This window comes from Canis aureus, chromosome 7 (assembly GCF_053574225.1).
Source record: "Canis aureus isolate CA01 chromosome 7, VMU_Caureus_v.1.0, whole genome shotgun sequence".
Taxonomy (NCBI): domain Eukaryota; kingdom Metazoa; phylum Chordata; class Mammalia; order Carnivora; family Canidae; genus Canis; species Canis aureus.
Window position 1 is genome coordinate 45,964,294 of NC_135617.1, and position 12,372 is coordinate 45,976,665.

Consider the following 12,372-nt stretch of genomic DNA (forward strand, 5'->3'; position numbering starts at 1 on the left):
TTTGCAGTGGTTTTAGTTGTTCTTTGCATTTCCACAGAAATTTTAGAAAGAGATTGTCAATTTCTACAAGAAGTCCATTTGGATTTTAATAGGAATTATGTTGAATTTATTGATCAATCTGGGAAGAGTTGACTCCATGAACATCATGTATATCTCTACATTTATTTAGGTCTTCAATTTCTCTCAACAATTATTTTTAGTTTTTAGTTTACAAAACTTGCATAATTTTTGTAAAGTGTAGTGTGGTCATTATTAGTAAATGGAATATAATTTATTTTGATGTTAAGTTTGCATATTACAACTTCACTAAACTCATTAATCCTAGAAGCATTTTTGCACATTTAACCGTTTTTTTTTTTTTTAAATTGATGATCATGCATCTGTGTGTGAATAAAGGAAGCAATTTTAATTTTTCCTTTCTGATCTGGATGCTATTCATTATTTTCTATTACTTTTTTTCTTCATTCCATGGCCAGAATTTCCAGTATAATGTTAAATAAAAGTGCTGAAAGCAAGTATCTTAGACTTGATGCTGATGTCTGGTGGAAGTATTCAGTCTTTCATTATAATTATTATTTTAGAGAGAGATAGAGAGAGCACAGATGCATGGGAGGGTAGGGAGGAGGGTCAGAGGGAGAGGGAGAGAATCTTAAGCAGGCTTTAGGCCCAGTGTGGAGCAGACACCCTGAGATCATGACTTGATCCAAAATCAAGAATCTATCACCTAACTGACTGAGCCACCCAGGTACCTCTTTAGTCTTTCATTATTAAATATGATATTAAATGTAGGCTTTTCAAGATGCCCTTTACAAGACAGAATATTCTGTTCTATTCCTAATTTGCTAAGAGTGTTTATCCAGAATGAATGTTAAATTTTGTCAACTGTTTTTCTGCCTTTATTAGGACATTCAGCCTTTGTTGTTATTGTTGTTGTTTAATATGTTAATATAGTGCAATATTGACTGAGTTTTCAAGTGTTAAATCAATGTAGAATTCCTTGGATAATCCCCCACATAGTCATGTTGTATAACCTTTCCAGATATTGTTGGATTAATTTGCTACAATTTTGTTAAAATTGTTTTGCATATGTTTATGAAGGATACTGGTCTATAATATTTTTTTTTCTCTTTTGTAACATTTTTGGGTGGTTTTTGTTTTGGTTTAATACTAGCCTCATAAAATGAACTGTGGAGTATAATATCTTCTTCAATTTTTCTGGAACAGCAAAAATTTGATATAATTCTTTCCTCAAATTTTCAGTAACTTTTGTCACTGAAGCTATCTGTGCTTGAAGTTCTCTTTTTAGTAAACTTCAAATTCCCTTCCTATAAGAGATATAGAATTTTTCAGGGGCACCTGGTGGCTCAGTCAGTAATGTGCCTGCTTTTGGCTCAGGTCTTGATCTCAGGGTCTTGGGATCAAGCTCCCACATCAGGCTCCCTGCTCAACAAGGGATCGACTTCTCCCTCTCCCTCTGCTCCTCCCTCAGTTCATGTTCTCTCTCTCACTCTCTCAAATGCATAAATAAATCTTAAAAAAAAAAAAGAATTATTCAGATAACTGAATTTCAGACAATTATTTTTTTTAGTCTCTTCCCAGAAGTTATCTCTTTTATCTAAGTTGTCGAATTTGTTATTACAGTTACTGATGTTTCTTATTACCTTTTTAATATCTGTAGAATCTGAAGTAATGTTACTGTTCTCATTTCTAGTACTGGTAATTGGTTTCTTCTCTTGGGCAGTTTGCTTAGAAGCTATCATTTTTATTTATTTTCTTGGAAACATAGCTTTTTATTTCATTGACATTATATAATTGTCTGGATTTCTATTTCATTGATACCTGCTCCTATATTTATTATTTTCCCTCCTCTGCTTACTTTGGCTTTGATTTGTTCTTCATTTTCCAGTTCCTTATATCAGAAGCTGAGCTTTCTGAGTTGAGACATTTTCTTTTCTAAAATAGGCTTGTAGAACACTTGTGCTCTAAATATCACATCAGTCAGCTCACCCACCAAATTTGCTATGTTGTATTTCATTCTGTTCAATGTAGTTTCTGATTTCTCTTTTGCTTTTTTCTTTGAAACATAGGTTAATTTCTAAATATTTGGGATTTTTCCATAATTCATTCTCTTTTTTTTTTTAAAGATTTTATTTATTCATTCATGAGAGACACAGAGAGAGGCAGAGACATAAGCAGAGGGAGAAGCAGGCTCCATGCAGAGAGCCAGATTGTGGGACTTGTTCTGGGGACTCTACAATCATGCCCTGAGTCAAAGGCAGACACTTAACTACTGAGCCACCCAGGCATCCCCATAATTCATTCCCTTATTGATTTCTAATTTAAGTCCACTGTGATAAGTGAATATAATATTTATTAATTTAATTCTGTTAAATGTATTAGGCCAATCCTGGTGAATGTTCCCGTGCATTTGTAAACAATATGTTTTCTGCCATTTTATGAGGTGTTTTATAAATGTCAGGTTATTTGGGTTATAGTGTTTTCAAATTTTTTAATTCTTACTGAACATCAATTGTTCTATCAATTATTGAGAGATATGTTGAAATTTCCAACTAAATTTGTGGATTTGTGGGTTTCTTCTTACTGCTCTGTCAATTTGTCTTTCTCATATTTTGAAGTTCTCTTATTAAGTGTAGAATTGTTTAAGATTGCCATATCTTTTGATAATTGACACTTATCATTATGTAATGATTCTCTTTATCCCTGGTAATATTTGTTGCTCTGAAATCTATGCTGATGTTCACATGGCTGCTCCAGCTTTCTTTTGATTACAGTTAGTATGATGTATTTTTTAATCCATACTTTTACATTTAAGTTATTTATATCTTGATACTCAAAATGGTTTTCCTATAGGCAGCATATAGTTTTTACCCAATATCTATGCTCTTTTTTTAAAGGGAGTATTTAAATTATTTAAATTAAATTTGATTATTGATTTGGTTGTGGTTAAAGCTGCTATCTTGGCACTTGTTTTTATACTTGTATTTGTTTCAACTTGTTCTTGTTACTCTTTTCTTCTTTTTCTGTTTTCTTTCATATTAATAAAGTATTATTAAAGAGTCTATCTTCTTTGTTAGCTTTGACACACCTTTCCTGTGTGTCTCAGTGGTTGCTTTAGGGTTTATAATATAAATCTTTACCTTATGCCTGTATACTTTCAGATAATATTAATAACATTTCACATTTCAAATCTTAAAATGGTATAATTAGATTTCTTCCTACCTTTGTACTATTTCAACATGTATTTTCCTTATGCAGCTGTTATTCTAATGCATTGTTAATGCTTTTATCTTAAACAATCATTTCTATTTCAAAGGGATATTAAAAATAAAAGTAAATCCTTTTAATTTATCCCTATTTTTATTTTTTCTGATTTTCTTCATTCTTTTATTCAGATGCAGGTTTTATATGGTACCATTTTCCTTTTGCTTAAAAGACTTCCTTTACCATTTCTTTTTTTCTTCAAGCTTTTATTTAAATTACAGTTAGTTCACATACAGTGAAATATTAGTTTCAAGTGTACAGTATAGTGATCAGCACTTACATACAATATCTGGTGCTCATCACAAGTGCCCTCCTTCATTTCCATCACCCATTTAATCCATCCTCTTGCCCACCTCCCCTCCAGCAACCCTCATAGCATACTATGAAGTTTGTTCTTCATAGTTAAGAATCTGTTTCATGGTTTGCATCTCTCTCCCTTTTTTGTCCCATATGTTCATCTGCTTTATTTCTTAAGTTCCACATATGAGTGAAATCATATGGTATTTGTCTTTCTTTGACTGACTTATTCCTTATTCCATTTCTTGTAATGAATATAGGCAGAGTTTGTGTGAGAAGACTTTCTGATCCTTGTTTCTCTGTATATTATGTTTCCCTTTTCTCTAGATGCTTTTAAAACTTTCTCTTTGTCATTGATTTTAAACAATTTTATTGTGATGTGCCTTGGTGTAGTTTTCTTCATGTTTCTTGTACTTGGGATTTGTTGAGCTTTTTGGATTTAAGTTTTATAGTTTTTATCAAATTTGAAAAAGAATGGCCACAATTTCTTATTTACAGGAATTCAAAAATATCCAACAAATAGCACTATGATAGTCACAAAGTCTGGCACCACTTAAAAGTGCTAGCCATGCAGAGAAACAGGCAAATTTTTGTTTATAATAAGAGAAAATACCAACTAACAGAAATGAATTCTGAAATAATATAGATGATAAAATTAATAGTCAAGGACATGAAAGAGTTATAAAAATATCGTATATATTCTAGAAGGTAATAAAAGACCTAATGTTTTAAGATGAGACAAGAATGACATTAAAAAGAACCAAGTTGAAATTTTGAGATGAAAAGTAAAATTCTATTAAAAATTTGTGGGATGTTGTTAATAGCATATTAGACACAGCAGAAAAAAATCAATTTGCCTAAGGACATACATCAATATAAAGTACCCAAAGAAGCAGAGAGAGCAAAAAAGGATGAATAAATATTGAAAAGAACATCAGTGAACTATGAGAGAACTTCAAGAGGCCAATTATATATAATATAGAAATTGGGGAAGAAGAAGGAGAAAGAAATGTATTCCAGAGCTCTGTTCTGAGATGCAGTAAAAGTGCTTGGAAACAGTTTGATCAAATTTAGTTCTTAAAGTTTTTTCAGAAAGGACCAAAACAGCCTTTTCCTCCAGAAGTGAATCAATATCTTTCTGAGTACTCTAACCAATGCGTGCAGGAACATGTACTATTCCTTACCCTGTGTAAGCTGCTAGGAAAGCTTTCAGATGATTCTTTTCCCAGCTTGGGTAGTTCCCTCAGATGCCTGTGCTGATGCATCAGGGTGAAGCTGCTGACTCATGTGGGGGCCCCAACAGGTGTCCAACACTGGTTTTTTTTATACATAGCTCTCTCTTCTCTGATACTCTGTTCTGTGAGCTCTAGCTGTCTTTGATTCCCTGGATTCCCAGCTTCACCTTCTCAAAGTGTTAAGACTGCTGAGCTCCACTTGATTTCTCACACATACACTATACCTTGGAAACCCTCTGCAGCAGTGAGCTGGGAAATCAGAGGGCTCACTTCTTTGTTTTCTTACACTAAGGGAAAACTGTAGTTCTTCTATATGTCCAAAATAGGAAACTATTTTTTGTACATCATGCTCTGTTTTTCAGTTGTTTTAAACCAGGGGTAACTCCTGTCTCATTACTCCATCTTGGATGGGAGGCTAAGTCCTTATATGTTAGTCCATATAATGTTCAATATGTTTATAGTAAATAAGAAAATAGCTGCACTGTGACTTAAAATGGAATGTATGTTTCTATCTTTTTATGCCAACTTTTAAAAACTGAAGCTAATGAGCAGTACTCTGTGACAATTATTTAATAAACTTTGTACCTGTACCATAACCATCAAGAAACAAAACTATTTAGGCTTTACAAACTTTCCATTTTATAGCAGAAAAATAGGCTCAGGTACAATTTTTTTGTGAGTATGATAAAGTTAAGAGTAGCTTTTTTTTTAAAGATCGTATTTATTTATTTATTTATTTATTTATTTATTTATTTATTTGACAGAGAGAAAGAGGGAGAAGCAGACTCCCAGCTGAGCAAGGAGCATGATATGGGGCTCAATCCCAGGACCCTGAGATCATGACCTGAGCCAAAGGCAGACACTTAACTGATTGAGCCACCCAGGTAACCCCAAGAGTAGCTTTAATATAATTTAAGTAGTTCTCCCAATGAAAAAGATGGTTGTTAGTTTGTGAATTACTCATTCTTTAGTCTTCTTGTCCTTGACATGAGCAAGTTAATATAGAGGACCAGTGGATATACCAGAAAGTGCTAGACTGTTTCTAAGCAAGCCAGATGGGATAGGGGATGATAAAAACGGAAGGGTCAGGGTATGTGAGAGAAAAATCTCCCACTTTGCATAAGCAATTGCCTACTTGAATATTCAAACACAGTCCTGAAGCTTATACAAGTTTTATGATCATGGCTTCGGTAACAACCTTGAAAAGCCTGAACTGATGTTCTCAAATGATATTCTATTTGTAAATTCTGGTCGAAGCTGTAGTAATAATTACACTGTTTTCAGTGAATGTAATATGAATTATACACAGAATCTATCAAACTTATCCTTTCTTATATATTAGTGTCATAATCACAATGAAATGTCTTTTATTTGTGTTTAGAAAAACAAATTTCAAAATTGCATTTCATTAGTTTGAAATGTGTATTTTTCCAGGGCTTATCACATACATATTAATTTACCAAATCTACTTCAGATTTATACTGACTTAATTCCAGTGAGATATAGGAACATTACACCTATATAATCCTCTTCTCTCTTATGCCTTTTTCTGCTACTGTGGTTATACCTATTACAACTATGTATTATAAATCCATCACTATATTGTTATAATTCTTACATTATATAATTTTATGAGAAAAGACATAATAAAGGAGAAACAGAAGAAAAAATGACTTAAGACATACAGAAAACGAAAAGTAAAATGGCAGCTATAAATCCTATTATATCAATAATAATATTAAAAATGAATGAATTAAACTATATAAAAAAAAAAGAAATGAATGTTTTTATGCATGTTGTTAAAGTAACCAGATTAGGCCCAAGAGTCACTCATGCTAAATCCCGTGTCAGTAAACCAAAATTTAACTTTCTGTTTGGCTCTTCCAGAAAAGGAAGGCCTACATCAACCCATCAGCACTTGCCTACTCAAATAAGTGCCTAACATAGCTCTAAGACTTCCCTTTGCTCTGGATAAGAAAAGTCACCCTGAGAAATTTCCAGTAGAACTTCCTTCTTCCTGTTCAATTTGGTCTTTAAAAATTTCTTGCCTGTACAACCCTTTGGAGCTCCTTTCTATCTGTTACATCGTATACTACCTGATTCATGAATCACTGAATATGAGCCTCCTAGATCAGTAAATCATCTGTGGAAAACTTTCTTTTTTAACAGTATGTACATTAAACCTTTCAGTTCAGTTAAAGCAGGAAACATTTTTTTTTTTTTATGAAACATGGCTGTCAAATCGTATAACTTGCATTCCTACTTAGAAATCATAGCTTTCCTAGATTTTCCTTCCCTTTTAATTTTAAAGCTTATACCTAAACTTTCACCTTTAATGTTTTGTGAAGCTTTTAAAAAAGAAGTGTGGTAGAAATTTTGGATTCTTCCTGGCAGTCACTTTGCTCTTCACTTTCTTCATAATAGCAGGGCAATGTACACAGTGGCTGTTGAGGACTTCAGTTGGAGTTTAGACAGCAGGAGATGGCTGCTGGAGTCCTGAGAGAGACTTGCTTTCACATGTTGAAGTCTCAGTAAAGGAAATTCTCTGTTCTCCAGATGAGGAGAATGCATTAGAATCACAATCATCTGGAAAACTTTGATAAAAAACAAATTACTGAGGCTTTTCTCTAGCTTGGTAGAACTCAATGTGTTACATTTCTAATAAATTATAAGTTATTGATATTGGTGCTAATATCCAAGGGTCACATTTTGAGAGCTGTGGCTCTGATCTAAGATCAGCACTCTGTCAGCACTTTGGAGATACCTGAGAGTTTATAAATACAGACAGTGCCCACCTTGCATGGTAGTAAGGCATCATAGAAATGACCATGCAACTTGAAACCATGCAAAGCAATCTTAACAATCATTAGAAAAATTATGATTGCTCCCTTATCTTTAAATATTTTTTTGTCAAAATATGATAAAGCTTTCTGTCTCTCTTGTGTGAGGTAAAAATTTTTAAAATATATTTATTTATGACTGTAATTTAAAATGTTGTAAATATTGAGAATAAGGTTTTCCTTCTTTGTAGAAAATTTATCAAATGTAACTTAAGCAGTGCTGGCCTTGTTATATACTATGATATGACTGTGCTTTTTTTTCTGTGCATCGGCAAATTTTCATACTCTTTTCTGAGTTTAGGTCAGCTTCTAACATTGTATACTTTGGCCTTTCAAAGTTGTGAAATATCTGTGAGAGTTTCTTTGGTGTGAATTTTTTTGCCAAAGTCACTTATTCAGGGACTTCATTCTTTTTTTCACAACCATCTTCCTTGTTTCTGTTGATAGATTTGCCTTTACTGAGTTCCTCTGGCTTTACATCTAGAATCTATCGAACAGCATTAATGTCAACATTCCCATGGTGGGCTCTTTCTTTCATAATTCCATTACTTTTGATTTGCATTTCACTTCCACTATTATCACTTTTTCTTTCTTTGGTGCTCTTCTATCTTTGTTGCCTAATTTCCTTTTCTGATTATTCATCTTTGTAATACATCACATGGATTTATCACTGAGGGATACACTCTGCTGTCAATGTGTGAACTGAGTAACAGATGCAGTGCAGTGACTAATCAGAGATGTGTTGTAAAAAAAACCCATGTGATTGGTCACTGATTCTAACGCACTTTTGTTATTTAAGTAGAGATTTGTGGACTGAGGAAGTAGTAATGAAGTCTATACTTCACGCAGTTACTGGCAGTTAATATGCCATCAACAACTGAAATTTCAACCATGTTGTTGAGAATTGGTGTTACTTCACCGAACTGTGAAATCTGCATCCAAAGCAAAGACTGCCTGAAAGAGCACTGCTTGGTCCTTATCTCAGACCAGTAAAATTAGACTCTCTGACATGAGACCGATATTATTTTTAAATCTCCCCCAGGTTATATTTATATGCAACCAGGTTTGACAACTTTGCTCTAGAAAAATGATTCTCAAAATTTAGTGTTTATAGAAATCATATGGAGGGCTTGTTAAGACAGATTTTTGGACCCCATCCCAGAAATTTTTATTCAGAGATTTGACTAATTGAAATATTACATGTTCCATTTACCTAACAATTTACCTAGGATTTGAATTTTTCACAAGCCCCTAGCTGATGCTGCTGATGCTGGTCCATGACCACACTTGGAGTAGTTATCTGAATGTAAGGCCTGTAATAGAGGCACTTACTTTCTCTACAAGGTAGAAAGCTGCAAAGAGGGCATACTTGACACAGGAAGGAAAAGGAAGGCAGAGGAGTTCCTGTGAATTCAAGATGGAAATCTGGTGACTTAGTAAAACCTCTGGACCAAACCACACCTAAAGTCCTTTCTTGGACTTTTCAATTATATAAGCCAATAAATATTCATGAATTTAAAGCAATTTTCAGTTAGAGCTCAATATTTAAAACACCGAATTCAGTCTCATGAACAGTTTGATTCACTGTTGTGTAAAATTTCCTTTCATTTTACTAATTCTGTTTTCTTTTTTATTACATTTTATTTTATTTTATTTTTAAAGATTTACTTATTTATTCACAAGAGATACAGACTGGGAGAGAGAGGCAGAGACATAGGCAGAGGGAGAAGCAGGCTCATCACAGGGAGCCTGAGGCAAGACTCACTCCCAGATCCCAGGATCACTACCTGAGCTGAAGGCAGGTGCCCAACCACTGAGCCACCTAGGCATCCCTTTTTATTACATTTTAGAAATGGGCAAAGTGTGAAAGACCTTTAAATCATATGTGAGTAGGAACTGAGAATACCTCATTTGGTTTTTCAATATGATCAGGCCCACTCGTGTCAGACTCTCCTCCCTCTAAGGGTGATTTGCAATATTGGGAGTGCAAACATTGTCCATGAATTTGTTTAGTAATCACTTAATTGATTGATTTTGAATGATGGGTTTTTTTTCTATGAAGTTGATATTAACACTTTCATTGATGAAAAATTATGATGAATATTTTAGTCTAATTTATTATAATCAACTAGCAGTTCACCTAAAATGTTGACTGGAAATATCAATTATCTGCCCTTTCCATTTCATCTAATTATGTAGGCTCAATAAACTCAATGAAAGCTTTCCATTTAATAGGCCTTATAATTAAACACATCTATTACATTGATACTCAGTATTCCATTGCCTGGTGTATTAGTTTGGTGGGGCTGCCATAACAATGTACCAGACTGGGTGTAGCTCAAATAATGTATTTTCTTACAATCCTTGAGGCTATAAGTCTGAGATCAAGGTATTGGCATGTTTGGTTTCTTTTGAGGTCTCTCACCTTAGCTTATAGATTGTTTTTTCCATCTTGTTTGTGCATGGCCTTCCCTTCTGTATCTGTTTTGTATTATCTTCTTTTTATAAGGATGCAGTATATTGGATTAGGGCCTGCTCTAATGACCTCATTTTATCTTAATTACTTTTCTTAAAGACCCTACTCCACATAAGGTTATATTCTTTTTTTTTTTAAGTTATATTCTAAGGTACTAGGAGTTAAGATATCAATACATAAATTATGTGAGGGAGAGGGACAATTCATCCCATAACACCCAGGTAATTTTAACTTCCTAGTCTATCATTTCAAGTTCTATTTTTTTTTAAGATTTATTTATTAATTTTAGAGAGAGAACACATGAGCACAGGGGGAGGGGCAGAGGAAGAGGGAAAGAGAGAATCTCAAGCAGATTCCCTGCTGAGCACGGAGCCATGTGTTGCTCAATCTCACAACCCTGAGACCATGACTCGAACTGAAATCAAGAGTTGGAGGTGTTCAACCGATTGAGCCACCCAAATACCCCTTAGGTTCTATTTTATAATTCCTTACCTTCTTCCCTTTTTCTTTCTGTCTTTTCTTCCTGTCAATGTACTATAAATTGTTTTCCTTCTTAATATGTGGAAATGGGTGTTGGGTCTGATAATTTAATGCCCAATGATGATGGTTATGCTGTGCAGACTACAGGAACATTTACTTCTTCACAAATGGCACTGTGCATGTGAGTCCCAGTAAAGGTTAAAAATGTGTCATAGCACAGAATCAACCTCCAAAAACCATTTTCTTTTTTTCTAAGAGGAATGACAAATTACCTGTTCATAAAATGAAGGTAAATTTATACCAAGCCTTGCTACAAAGTTTCCAAAGGTGATGTGGGAATGTATGCTTTGACCTTGGCTGAATGTGAAACTTATGAGTAATATAGCAAGGTGTGTTTGTGGTGGACATAAAATGACTTATTTCTGTTCTTGGCAAACAAGCATTTCCTGTGCTTGGTGCTTTATTCCACCTTTAAAATAAAGTTCTTGAAAATATAGCTATAATATACCACTAAATGATTGCTTGGACCGTGTTTGCCAGATGACATTATTAAAAGCTTATAGTCAGTTAATGTCTGTTGGTTAATGAATGATCTGCAAGGTAATGCATATTAGATTAACTTATTGTTCATATATGTATATATATCGAAATTCATCATAGAAATGCCACTGACAATTATTCTCCCCTCATGAAAAATTACAATTAAGACAATAGCAAGATCTTGTAATTCACCTATTTTTATTGAAAATTAATAGGAAAACTTTGATTTATATTTTTTTGATTTTAAACAAAAATATGCCATACATGTAAACAGTTCCCTTTGAAGAAGATTTTCAATTTGTTTTTCTAATCTATTTATTGCAATTTTTTTTACTCTTTTTTATCACAAAGATTTGTATTTCTTTCCTTGAAGTGACATTTTAAACAGTGCCTGTTTCCTTCAGAAACAACAATAAAATATTTTGTTCTGTATCTTTCTTGATACTAAAACCCTAATAAAAAGCAAGTAGTATACTTGAAAAGATAGTATTTCAAAACAATATGTAGCTTTTTGTAAAGGAGTGTGGTTTGTTTGGCACGCTGTGGTTCCAGGAGTCAGTGATTTTCAGATGTTTTAAATACAGAACACTTACATATAACTCCAGAATATATAATCATAAAAAGGCCTTTGTTCTTGTTGAAGCAGGCTTCTCCGAGGTCCTCTTGACTCCAAAGAAACTGAGAGACCATGAGTTTCCAATGACATGAATTTTAGGTCATTAGTTTAAGGTGGCACATGTCCTAGATAATTTTCTGTTCTTAGCATTCCTTGCAATACTTGCTTTATGGCAAGTCCAATCTCTTCCCAGGATTCTTATGTAATAAGATCCTGGGAAATATTTAATGCATATAAAACATAAGTAATTCATGATGGAGGCCCAAAGAGCAGACGGTCAAGAAAGAATTCTCGAGACATTTTATGGTCCAAAAAGGTGCTTTTATTCAAGCACCCGGAAAGGTCCAGTGGGCAGAAGGAGCTGCACTGGGATTGTGAGAAGTAACTGATTATGTACTTTTAGTTAGTGGGGATTAAGGTTGGTGTAAATCTCCAAGGAATTTGTGCATGTTAAACACAAGGCCTTCAGGACCTTGGAGGGGCCAGCTGCTGTTAAGATAAGGTTATTTACTACTGTCTAGTAAATTTTAGTCTTGAGACCCTTCAGATATATATCAATGGGCCATATTTTAAAAGATGATTGCTAACATATATATTGAGAGTGGG